The sequence below is a fragment of the Takifugu flavidus genome, chromosome 11 (genome assembly GCF_003711565.1).
Source record: "Takifugu flavidus isolate HTHZ2018 chromosome 11, ASM371156v2, whole genome shotgun sequence".
NCBI lineage: Eukaryota > Metazoa > Chordata > Actinopteri > Tetraodontiformes > Tetraodontidae > Takifugu > Takifugu flavidus.
In genome coordinates this window covers 3309505-3322412 of record NC_079530.1, presented here as the reverse complement: position 1 = coordinate 3322412, position 12908 = coordinate 3309505, and the positions used below count along the sequence as shown (strand labels likewise).

Below are 12908 nucleotides of genomic sequence, written 5' to 3'. Positions count from 1 at the left end.
CATCTCTCAGAAATATGTCTGCTAAAAGCACCCCGATAAATGCAGGCAGTATATCAAACATATTAATTAAAGTTGCCATTGTGTTAACAAACTAGCCTGACTGCAGATTTGTTTAAAGGCTACGCTCAACCTTTGCTACACACGCAGCTTGTTGGAGTTCTTGCCATTTTCCACATGTGGTTTGTAGGCTCTCCTCTTCTTTAGAAGTGGGTGACAGAGTTGGTGGGTGCTGCTGCAAAAAGTTCTGAGGAAATTGCATCCTTGTAACCTAGAAGGTTACCAACACAAATGCAGGAATCCAACCACTGTTGTTAGAGCCAAAGTGTTGATTTTTGTGGCATTGGCCCTTAAGCCAGAAGGTTAATCAGAGTTTGGGAAGCAGATTTACTTGTAGTCACTTGTGCCCGAACCCACTGTGATTAAAGTCAAGTAGAAGCAGCACAATAAAAATCAGTGTCCACTTATCCTCTGACTTCTGGCTTCCACTTTTTCTATAAACTGAAGAGTACAACAGCAAGACAGCACTTCCTGTATGAGATCAACATACAAACATTCCCAGCCTGGATATCATTGTCAGGCTGCGTTTCAGAGCAGCGATTACTCCTGTGAAAGAGCTGTACTTGATGTAGGCTTTGACAGCATAACTGAAACACCTGTTATTTGATGTCAGGAAAATGCACGGGAGATAAATATTTTAGATCATTTCTGTTTTGATTTGATTCACTTGTGGAAGCCGAGATTCAACTGCTTCCTGCCCTATACAGTCACATGATCAATGATATTTTAGCTCTGAACCTGCATACATGGCATAACTTGTTTTTTTTTAATGTTATTGAGGAATGCATTTACTTTGAAGCGACGACAATAACTAAAGATACAATCAGCTTGCATACAAAATGTAGCATGACAGTAAATGCACCGCGCCTCTCAAGGAGCGTTTAATCATTTCACCATGACGACAGTTTCTTCACTCTTGGTCTCTCCTGTAGTGTAATTGAAGCTCCTGGTTACTGAGCTAAGTGCTAGCTGGCTGACAGGCACCAGCCTCAAAGAAAAGTCTGACACTAAAACCCTGAGCTCTTTTGGGATTTAGGTGGGGGAAACTGAAAGTTAATAAAATGGGAAGGTTGTATGGGATGCAGTCAATATTTCCTATTCACCCCATGCTCCTTTATCCTACACATTCTCACTTTGACACACTTCTGTGCGAAACTGAGGTCTTATAATGCTGCTGCTTCAGCCTGTGTCAAATGTGCTAAATAATCAGATGAATACAGTTATAAAGAAAGGGAAAAGTGAGTCTGAAGAACTGTGTGTTGTTTTCAGCTAGGGTTGTGTTTAAATGTGACATCGCATATCTAATTTGTCCTATTGTTTCACTAATTGTGTCAGGACTGGAAAAAGGCATATTCACTTCTGTGTTACATTTGATTAAAATACTAAAACAAAAACATGAACACATGCTGCATATGAAACATGAAATCTAAAGTAAATGTCCCATTATTTATTCACATCTTAAAGGGAGTTACATTAAGGGGCAATGAGCAAAAGGTTTTTCACCTCTAGGTTCACTGTAGACCAAAACACACTGTCATGAGCTACAGCTCTACCTCAGCTCTCCACCACCCCACCTAGTCTGCAAATGAAGATCTGCAAAGTGGCAACACAACTTTACCATTTTGTGAAGCACGATGAGTCCTCAGTGAGTAACATACTGTATATCATTATTTCTTTAGAGGTCATGTTGGATCACCTGTTGCCTTCAGGTGAAAGATTTGTTCTGCTTGCCCCCATTTTGCTTTGAAAATACTTCCACCGAGTGTAGCCTTTTAAAGGGAGGGAGGACCTGTGACTCAAGGGTCACGCGAATATACAAAGAGCTTGAGATCAACACACAGATGGTGTACAACATGCTACACTCCAGATGAAATGACACATTTCGATTTTCAAAGTTCCTCCTGCCTAAAAATTAGGGAGAAGCTGAGTCAGTCGAGAGGAACTCGGATTAGAGCCTCTGCTCCTTTGTGTTGAGGAGTCAGCTAAAGGGGGCTGCGGCCCCCTGGACATCTCCCCCTGGGAGGAGGACCTGAGTTAGGACAGGCTAAATAGACTGTCTCTTGGCTGACCTGGGTCTACCTAGGAGTGATTGTTTGCATCTGACCTCAACTGATTTCACAGATAGACTAGTTGTGACATGTGGTATTGGGACCCAAAAGCAGCACTCTGGAAAGCTGGGACCGTTGGTAATCAAATCAATATAGCGTCTTATACACTCAAAATTGTTTCAAGGCGCTTTCCAGAATCCCAGGGCCTAACCCCAGACAAGCAACAGTGGCAAGGAAAAACTCCCCTTTAACAGGAAGAAACCTTGAGCAGGACCAGGCTCATGTAGGAGGACCCTCCTGCTGATGGCCGGCTGGGTAAAGAGGAAGAGGGAGAAGGAGAGGCACAGAGCCACACACAAAAATACACTATACAACGGGTCAGCGGGGCCAGAGGTCATCATGCAGCTCCGAAGGCGGCGATACCTGTAAATGAATGGGGGGGGGGGGGAAGCAGAAAAACTACACAGGAATCAGCATAACTAGTCTGCTTGATGAGGAGGAAAGGAGAGGAAACCATGACCCAGTGGGGTAACAGAGGCCTGTCCGGTGATCATGTTTCCAGACCCCGGCAGCCTTGGCCTATAACATCATAGCTAAGATGTGACCTAACGATTAGACGACCCCCTAAGTATGATAATTTGTCTATGATAGTAACTGGAACTACAGAATTAGCAATAATAAGCTTTTTCAAAGAGGTAGGTTTTAAGCCTAATCTTAAAAGTAGCGATGGAGTCAGCCTCCCATACCTGGACAGGGAGCTGGTTCCATAGCAGGGATGCCTGGTAGCTAAATGCTCAGCCCCCCATTCTAGTCCTAGAAACTCTGGGAACCACAAGTAGACCAGCATTCTGAGAGCGGAGCGGTCTATTGGGCTGGTAAGGTATCACTAGCTCCTCCAGGTAGGATGGAGCTGGGCCTCTGAGGACCTTGTAGGTCAAAAGAAGGGTTTTAAAAATTATTCTAAATGTAACGGGCAGCCAATGAAGCGACACCATTACAGGAGTTATGTGATCTCTTGTCAATGCCTGTCAGAACTCTGGCTGCAGCATTTTGGATCAACTGGAGGCTTCTTAAAGAGTTGTTTGGACACCCTGATAAGAATTACAATAGTCCAGCCTGGAAGTAACAAAAGCATGAATTAACTTTTCAGCATCATGCCACGTCAGTAGCTTCCTCATCTTTGCGATGTTCCTCAGGTGAAAATGGCCTTTATTAGTACAGACAAGGAAACAGTCTGTTCTTCAGGCTCGGGGCCCACACAAAGTCTATGGGTTTCAGGCTCGGGGATTGGGTTGAGCTGAACCAGAATGCGGAACCGAGGGGGGAGGACGTGAACCCTCGGAACCGTACAGTTCCGTTTACAGCAGGCAGGAGTGACACAGAGGGGCTTACAGGAGATGAGGCCGATGATGCAGCAGAGCAGACTGGGGATGAGCAGCAGTGAAGTCGAGGCCAGGCGGAGAAGTCAGGACCAGGTGAGCAGACAGGAACCAGAAACGCTGAGGCAGAAGTCGTGGTCAGGGACAGAAGGCTGGTGAGTTTACTGGAAGACAGGCGGTGCAGGCAGGTCAGAGGTGAACAGGTTCAGCAACAGGAGGTCAGGCAGGTAAGAAGTGCTGGAAAGTCTTGCATGGAACAGCTGATGAACAATCTGGCAAGGAGTGAGCGTGCAAGGGAGGCTTATAAGCAGGGCTGATTGGGAATAAGCTGCAGCAGTGCTTGCAGGTGAGTGGAGTTGAGCTGACGGGGTGGGAGTGGCTGGCAGGTAGAGTGGAGCTGAGGCAGGGAGAGTGGAAAATTAGTGAGGCAGAGGGACAGGAGGGAACTAAGGGAATGGAGCTGTGACACTCGTGGGTGACTGTTGTTGGTCAGGAAATCACTCCTACATGTTAAATGCCTGGATTAATTATAGTCAAACTGTAGTTGAACAGCATGGCTCCACGTGAGCCAATGCTCGCAACACTATAGAAACTAACTTTGACATCACAGCCAAAGAAATTGACATGGGTCCGGAGAAGGTGCTGAGAGACAAGGAGGACAATGACTTCACAAAGTCTCTTGACCTATGACTGAAGAGATTTCTGTTGCAAAACTGCAGCAGAAATCTATCTTGGACCATGTGCAAGAGGTGAAGACTGAGAAAGACCGACATCTGGTGCACCTGGAGCAGTATTCAAGATCAATGACGGCATTGTGAGCGGACCCTCTATCATACAACCGTTTAACACAACAGGTAACTGCCTCCCAACAATCCAGTGGGATTGAAATGGACTGCAACAACACAGACATGCCCCCTCTGCCTTGGAGAGATAACACCACCAAATGGGCTGACATCGTAAGATTTGTCGACAGAAACACAAAACTGCACTTTTAAAACAAGGAAGGAAACTGAATCAAACATAGTGATCAATGAGCATCTGATCAAACGAAACGCCAATATGGCCAGAAAAGCAGGCTTAAGAAAACAGACATGGACATTAAACTTAGTATACTTTTAGTATTTGTCAAAATAAACCAAACCAAAGTCATTGGGAACATCACAATCCAGTACAGTATATATTGTAACTAATGTAAATACAAGACACCTACTGATTCAGATGAAATTTGATATGAAAGTTTCAGAAAAGGTCATTGAGGGGATATCAGAATATGAACATCTATCTGTATTTAAATCACTCCAAATTTCCAGACAAACTGAAAATAGTTGTGCTTCTGTATAAAACTGGGGATGATGCCATGTTACAAACTACAGCCCGTGTATCTCTAAGTCCACAATTCTCAGAAATTCTAGAAAAAACTCCTCAAGAACAGATTTGAGAAAATAATATGCAAACACTTATTACTTTCTGACAGTCAATGCGGCTTTAGAGCAAACAGTTTGACATCAATCTGTATTCAGTTGGACTATTCCTTGATCTTAAATAAGCAACAGACTTGAGCATATAATTTAAGCAACAGAAAACATTTCAAGGCATTTTTATAGGAATGCCTGGACATTGCTTGTGGTGTCCCCCAGGGGTCAGTATTAGGTCCGAAATTGATCCTAATTTATATAAATGACACATGCAAAGTTTCAAGAATATTACAATGAGTATTATTTGCCGATGACACTAATATTTTGGATTGTGGTGGGGATTTACATGAACTACTGGGGAGGATCACTAGTGAAATGTGCAAACTGAAGATTTTGGTTTAACAAAAGCAAATGATCATTAAACTTGAGAAAAATCAAATTTATTTGATGCAATTGCAATAACACACAGTGGGGTGGATATTGAAAGAGAAAAAAGTTTCTTGGGATACTAATTGATGATAATATAAACTGCAATTCTCAAATAAAGCAAGTCAAAAAGCATTTCAGTTCTGAATGAAGCAAAACAAATTCTGGACCACAAATCACTCCACATTCTCTACTTTTCACTGATTTTACCCCATTTACATTTCTGTGCCGAGATTTAGGGCCACACACACACACGTGTATTTATATATGTGTGTGTGTGTGTGTGTGTGTATACTGATCACACAAAACCACTGTTCTTAACATCAGAACAATTAATATTCTGCTTTATTTTGAAAAAGCACAAATCTGTATAGAATAATGTGAAAAGCAATAAATAATCTACTTCCTGGAAATATTCAATAGTTGCTTTTTTTTTACATTAATAGGATTTATTATTATTAAAGGGGTGGTTCAACTGAAAACATCAGAAAGGCTTTAAAACATTAAAAGGTGTTTGTGTTTCTGTTGTGGGCAATGTTCCCTCTAATTTTTCATGTGTCTGAGCAGACACACAAGTTCCCTGAGCACACTGAGGACCACTGTGAGCAACATCAGATGGGTACGCTGTGGCCACACACCAGTATCACGCTTGTTCAAAACCTTGGATCATAGCAAGTTACATGGCTTATTAAAAGAATCAAATGACAGCAGCACATAAAATGAAAAAGACAAAAATCTTGTTGTTCATGAGATGTGTACTATGTTATATGCGAGAGTCCTGCTTTAACCATAGGAAGAGTCCTGGAAAAGGAAAAAATCTCACTCAGTTCCACCGCTTGTTCTTCTATTTGCACATACTCCGACAGCCATTCCATCTTAAAAGAACCGCATTTCTTTTTTACTTTGGCTTGATGAGTGGATGTGGCTCTGCCCGTTCATTTCGCCATGATAAGGGATTAGCATTTGCATCTCTTAGATCCGCTGCACTGCTGCTAGCTAGCTAACGTGCACGGCGAGTAAAGGCAGGGCACATACGCAAACACTGTCAATGCTGATTGGCTGCATAGCGTAAGTGAACTCTATCGGATTATTGGCTGGACACGCTCATTGAGTTACGTTGCGAAATGGTACAGAAAACAATATTACTGGTCTAATTAACTAGATTATATCAGTTCTAAAATTAGATATTAATACGTATCTGTTGAATTTTATTTTGTGCGCTGCATTGATTTTCTTGTGCGCTGAATATGCGCAAGCAGTGCGCGATTGCACAAGCGCGCAGCTTAGAGGGAACATTGGTTGTGGGACAGATTGGATGTGGAGGTAAAGCAATGCCCAAGCATGACCCAGTTTAAACAGTGGCACCAGCACATGGTGTTCACAAGGGAGGAGGTATGGGGGGAGAAGGGCTTTAACAATAGTGTTTCCCAAAACAATTCATGCATTCATTTACCGTATTTTCACGACTATAAGGTGCACCTAAAACACTGAGATTTTCTCAAAAATCGACGGTGTGCCTTATAATATGGAGCGCCTTGTGTGTGGACTGAGTTCCAAAATCTGCTGTGCGCCTTTGGTGGGTGCACTACGGTAAACGCTCCCCCAATCGATTAGCGGCACACCTACGCGTAAGGATCCCCTAAAATGGCGCCGGTCAAGCGAGACGCGTATGAATGAGGCTTACTTTAAACTGCAGGCCATCAAATATGCGGCTGAAAATGGTAATCGAGCAATCTTAGTGTTTTCGCTTTATGAGGAGGCGGCATCTCTCCATATGCGCAAGGACAACTGTTGCGCAGCGGCTGCCCGAGGATTACCAGGACAGGGTGTCCATCTTCCGCACCTACTGCCGCGACAAGATAACCGCACCCAGCCACATCACCAACATGGATGAGATCCCTCTGACTTTTAACATCCCTTTGAGAAAAAGGGACCGGCACGGTGGCGATATGCACAACGGGGCACGAGAAGACGTCGTTCACCGTGGTTCTTGGCTGCCACGGAAACGGACAGAGCGCTGGATGACGGAAGGCGAACACTCCTTCACAAAGACTATGAGGCAGCGGCGGGCAAGTTAAGCCACCATATGCGGGTGGATTGTAGACGCATGGGCTATGATACCGTCTTCATGTATTGTAAGAGCTTTCACAAAATCAACGCTGAACCAGAACCGGTCGGTGAGTCCGATTCAGATGATTAAGAAGAGGAATTCGGGATGTTGGACATTGAAATAGTGCAGCTGTTTAATTTAGATACAGAACATGAAAACTTTGATGGTTTTGTGGCGGAAGAATTAATATTTTGTTCAATAAATGTGTCGAAACTCACTGTTTTACTTCCGTTGTCATTTTTTACTGTATGTTTCAGCATGCGCCTAATAATACGGTGCGCCTTATGTATGTTTTAAATACAGAAATAGCACCCATAACTGAGACTGCGCCTTTTAATACAGTGCACCTTATGGTCGTGAAAATACGGTATTTACTCCATTAATTTTCTTTTTTGAAAAAAATCTATTACGTCAATGTATGTTGGTGTGATAGATGGACAATAATTGTGCTATAACACAATATATCAACATCGTGTTAAAAATGTGCATATGATAATATTGAGTAAATGATCATTTTTTTATTGATTAAAGCTTGACGAGTTTAATGTAAATATGTTGGTGGTGGCTGTCACTGACAGTGATACATTATATTATAGCCCTAAAAGAGTGAACACCACTATGGGTGTTTTTGGGATTCTAAAAAGTGGAAGGGGTATGGTTTTTTTTTTGAAAAAAAATAAATAAAAAAAGCCTAACTATAATTTTGGCTAAAGGGGTAATACAACGTGCCTATACTCCCACTTTCACCTACACCACGATGAAGATTTGGCTACAGCAGAAACTAAATTGCCTGAAAAAGGAAAGTTGCAGTCAAATTAAATTTTTGAAAATATTAAGCTATGACAGCATTAGCGTTTATAGTGTTTTCCACCCCTGCGGAATGGAATGGAATCAAAATCTAATCAATCTTTATTTATATAGCGTCTTATACAATCAAAATTGTTTCAAGGCGCTTTCCAGAATCCCAGGGCCTAACCCCAGACAAGCAACAGTGGCAAGGAAAAACACACACAGAGCACAGAAACACACACAAAAATACACCATACAATGGGTCAGCAGAAAAAAGAAAAAGAGAAATAATCCTGAAGTAATAATCGGATATCACAACAGCCCTAGTCTAGACTTGAAATTGAAAAAAACCCCACCTTGAATATGGGCAGCAGCATTGGGCGGTGGTAGCTCAGTTTGTTGGGATATGTTCCAGTAGCCCTCCAGTCGCATTCGCCTCCTGCCCCCTACTTTAGTGTTCCTGCTCAAAATTGACTGGTCTGTTTTAAATGCTCTTAAATTAGCACAAAAAGCATTTTTACCACCAAAGCTTTATTTTATAGAATTAGACATAAAATAACTGCAGTGAAAATACAAATAGGCACTGAAAATATATTACAAAATGAACATGTAATGTAAAAAATAAATGGAAAACCAAAGACCGAACTCAACATGAAGGTGTGTGCGTGCATGTGTGGCGTGAGTGGTATGTGACACTCAGGTCAGAGTAAGCCTTGGAAACTTAGGCATCGCATTTGCAGCATCTCATCTTGTTTTATTGTCTGTAGGGGCACATAGCTCACATACGTTGTGAAGAAGTTGTCACATGTGATATTATGCCCTTAGAGACCAGTTGTCATATCCAGCACAACACGCACACCCTGTTCTTTTGGCCCTTCCAACTGGGTTTCCCCAAGTATACCTGCATATTTCCAGGCATAGCTGCTCTTTGCAGCATATGCTGCCCAGATCTTTATTGCATATTTCCCTGATTTGCTTGGACTGTACACCTTGACGGAACAGCGACCTCTGAAAGGAACCAGGCACTCATCAACTGTCACCTCAGGGCCTGGATTGTACATAAGTGGTAGATGCTCCACACACCTGTCCTAAATGTTCCTGATGGCAGCTAGTTTGTCATTCCACCAGTGGACGGGTCATGTGGCTCTGTTAGCAAAGCAAATAATTGTTAAAAGGACATGAAACTGTTGTAAAAGCATAGCTGCCCAGAACTTAGGCCTGCCATACTCTGCATCCCACAGACTTTTTGTAACCTCACTGTTTGAGCGATGTACTGCTGCTAAAATTTACTGACCTATGTAGGCTTGGAGGTCTACCAGGTCGATTTCTCTCCAGGTGTCCTCGTACACACACTTTGCCTTCACATTTGTCATCTCCAGTATAATTACTTTAATTGACTCTGGTAAAAAAAGAGTTCTGAGACATCCTCCTCTATCTCTCTATCAGTGCACTCTTGGTCAGTCGCTTACTCATTGTAGAAGTGCAAGGCAAAGATCAAGCTATATATATGGGGTCTGTGTGAAGATGATACAGTGATTAGTCTGCAAGGTGTGGTTCATATAGGGAATAGCCATAAAAGCAACGGAAAGAGATGTGTTTACATTGCAGACACCTGTCCAGTCTGTATGAAGATATGATACATTGTTTCATCAAGAAGTAGGTACACTTTTGAAGATCGGCACTTAAGCGCAGGAAAGAGATGTGCTCCCGCAAAATGGTGGTCACTTTTGACCAGGAACACTACAGGTGTAACAAGGTTGATTAAAACACTCAAAATTCAATGAAACAGGTCAACATTACTTTTTATGTTTAAGCGCATAGTGTGGAGGATATCATAAGGCCTTGAGGCAATCAGATGTGAATCACAATATTTATGAGTGTTTTAAGTTGTAAACAAGTCAGATTTGACCCAAACATGACAGGAGGAGTAGTAGGGAATAGTGCCAGAAAATCTCCAGAGCACTGGCCAGGTACACTTGGTACCAAAACCACAAATACTCGAACTGGTGACTAACTTTGCCCATTGTATTGCCTCCCTATGACCCTGAAAGGAATAAAGTGGTTAAGAACACGAGGTTATGGGCAGTGCTCCTGGAACAGTTAACAATGTTAAGTCACCATATGTTTCACAGGTGATTGATGCTCCTCGACAGAATACAGAATGAAATGACATAAGACTTATTTCCACAACAGAAACTTTGGGATAATTTTATAGGGCTGGGGCTGCATGCGTGAAACCTCCTCCTACAGGAACCTTTAGGGGGTCTGACCGATTCCCTGCTCCACTTGGATCAGCCCAGAACAACTCTTGGGTGTGGCTTGATTTTTACTTGGCGCCAACCGGCTACACCTAGAACAGAATGTGACCTGGACTTCAGCAGTAGAGGAGCACTGGCCCACAGACACCTCCTTTTGATGACAGCGGCATGTCCTGTTTCTAGTGTCTAAGAAAATGTCACGTAGACAAAACTCCATTACTGCACACTTCACAGAGCTGTAGGAAATAATGTTCTTTTAGAATGTTACACCTCTTTAGCTCCTTCCATGTTTACCTCGTTTACTTTGATATGATTGTTGCTTTTGGCTGGCTCCGAGTGGGAGACACCACCATCAAAAAGGCCAACGGTACTGGTAGAGCTCCTGCCCCCAGTTTTTACTGGAAACTCCTGCAGTGTAAACGCACCTATGCACTGTCATCACTGCGGGATACACATCCTGGAGTGTGTGAAGGTTAGGTTTTAGGTCTGTGTAAGGAGTATTTCTTGTGATGGGTGCAATTTTCACCCACAAGCAGTACTCTGGAAAACTGGACCGTGGTAATGACTTATTAGCACACGGGCAAACAGGAACTCAGGCAGACAAGGAAACACAGGAAATAGTCTGTTCTTCAGGCTCAGGGCCCGCACAAAGTCTATGGGTTGCAGGCTCGGGGAGTGGGTCGAGCAGAGCCGGAATGCGGAACCAAGGGGGAAGGACGTAAATCCTCGGAACCATGCAATACTGCTGACAGCGGGCAGGAGTGACAGAAAGGGGCTTACAGGAGATGAGGCTGACGATGTAACGGAGCAGACTGGGGACGAGCAGCAGCAAAGTCGGGGCCAGGCAGAGAAGTCAAAACCAGGTGAGCAGACAGGAACCAGAAACGCTGAGGCAGAAGTCGTAGTCAGGGGCAGAAAGCAGGTAGGTTGTCCAGGGAACAGGCGAGGCAAGCAGAACGAAGACAGGCAGGGTTGGTAACAGGTAATCTGGCAGGGAAATAAGTCTCCCATCAAAGCAGAAGCACAATCTGGCAAAGACTGAGAGTGCAGGGGAGGCTTATACAGGTCTGATTGGGAATAAGCTGCAGCTGTGCTTGCAGGTGAGTGGAGTTGAGCTGACGGGGTGGGAGTGGCTGGCAGGTAGAGTGGAGCAGAGGCAGGGGAGAGTGGAAAATTAAGGGGGCAGAGGGACAGGACGGAACTGGGGAAATGGGGCTGTGACAATTTCTAATGTCTTCTTGTCTGTGCAGCACAAGATGGTGCGCTGATATTAAAGACTCAAATTTTCCATGCCAGCATTTGTTTGAGTACTAATTACCTTTTCATATAAAATTCACAACAAAAACATGTGAATGAGATAAATTTTAAAAATAAAAGATTTATTTTGTTAAAAACAACACTGTGCAAATGCATGATATATAGTGAAAACAAGGAAAGGAGAATTTAATGTCAGGCATATTCTTTTCTAAAGCTGCTCCTTTATTTCCTTTCATTTCAACACATCTCCAAATGTTCACGTCGATAAATCCAGTGTTTACATTCTTGTCAAGTCCATTCTTAAAGCAAGTGCCATTATTCACTCTCATGATTATTCCCCTGGAGACTTGAACAAGCCGCAGGTGAATCGGCCATTTATGAATCTTCAAAGCTGAAGTGTTTGCGGAACATTCTTTCCAGTCCACAGGTTAATGCAACAAACACTGTCTGGTCATCAAGTATACCACCAGTCATGAAGGTAAATCACCTCCCCTTCCTCTCTTTATCTTTCTGTCATTTACTTTATCCCACTGAGCATGAAGAGCACCTTGATTTACGCGCTTTGCAGGGATGGGTGCATATCTGTCAAGGGAGGGCTCTTTTTGTGAGCAACCATTGAAAAATGTATTTCTGAGGAGATGGAAGTAAAAGCAGCAAGGTTGGAGAACACAAGGTAGGACCGAATGAGAGGACTGATATTGGAGAGCAAGAGAGAGACAGATAGGGAGAGTGGCTTGCTCTCCCAAAAACCATTAAAGTTTAATTCACCCACTCTGAATAAATCAACCCATCATCCTTTTCTACCTTTCTTTAAAGTTTGGGGCTCCTACCAGCGGACACCCACCCCCACGCTGCCATCGGCTCGGTCTTACCCTCACTCACCAGAATTCTGAGAAGTGCATCATGTCAGTAGTTCCATATTTATGAAACCATGACAGAGGGAATACGTCGAAGTTACAAGTCCTGCCGTCAACAGCGCTACCATTACATTTGCTGTTGTTCAAATCCCCCAGTTTTCTTTTTCATTTCCTCTTCATTTCCCAGTGCCCCCTCCCATTCAACAGTATTTTTTATCTCACTATTCTCCAAAATATAGACAGATTTTCTTTAATAGAGCTTAAATTTGCTTAAATCTGTCCTGGATGTCACTTAAGCAATCAAGGTGGTCG

At 43.1% G+C, this 12908-nt stretch overlaps 1 protein-coding gene and 1 long non-coding RNA gene across 3 annotated transcripts in view; one reads left to right on the top strand and one right to left on the bottom strand.

Annotated features, from left to right (window-relative positions):
- Positions 1 to 12908, top strand: part of cdh23 (cadherin-related 23) — a 172395-nt gene that overhangs the window by 43087 nt on the left and 116400 nt on the right. The window lies entirely within an intron of this gene.
- On the bottom strand, positions 9075 to 11516 carry LOC130533980 (uncharacterized). 2 transcript variants are annotated; one of them, XR_008952754.1, is made up of 4 exons: positions 9826 to 11516; positions 9519 to 9738; positions 9308 to 9370; positions 9075 to 9232 (listed from the first exon to the last, which is right to left on the bottom strand). It is a non-coding gene; the product is annotated as an uncharacterized LOC130533980 (long non-coding RNA). The 2 variants fall into 2 exon arrangements; XR_008952753.1 differs by having other exon boundaries at positions 9519 to 11516.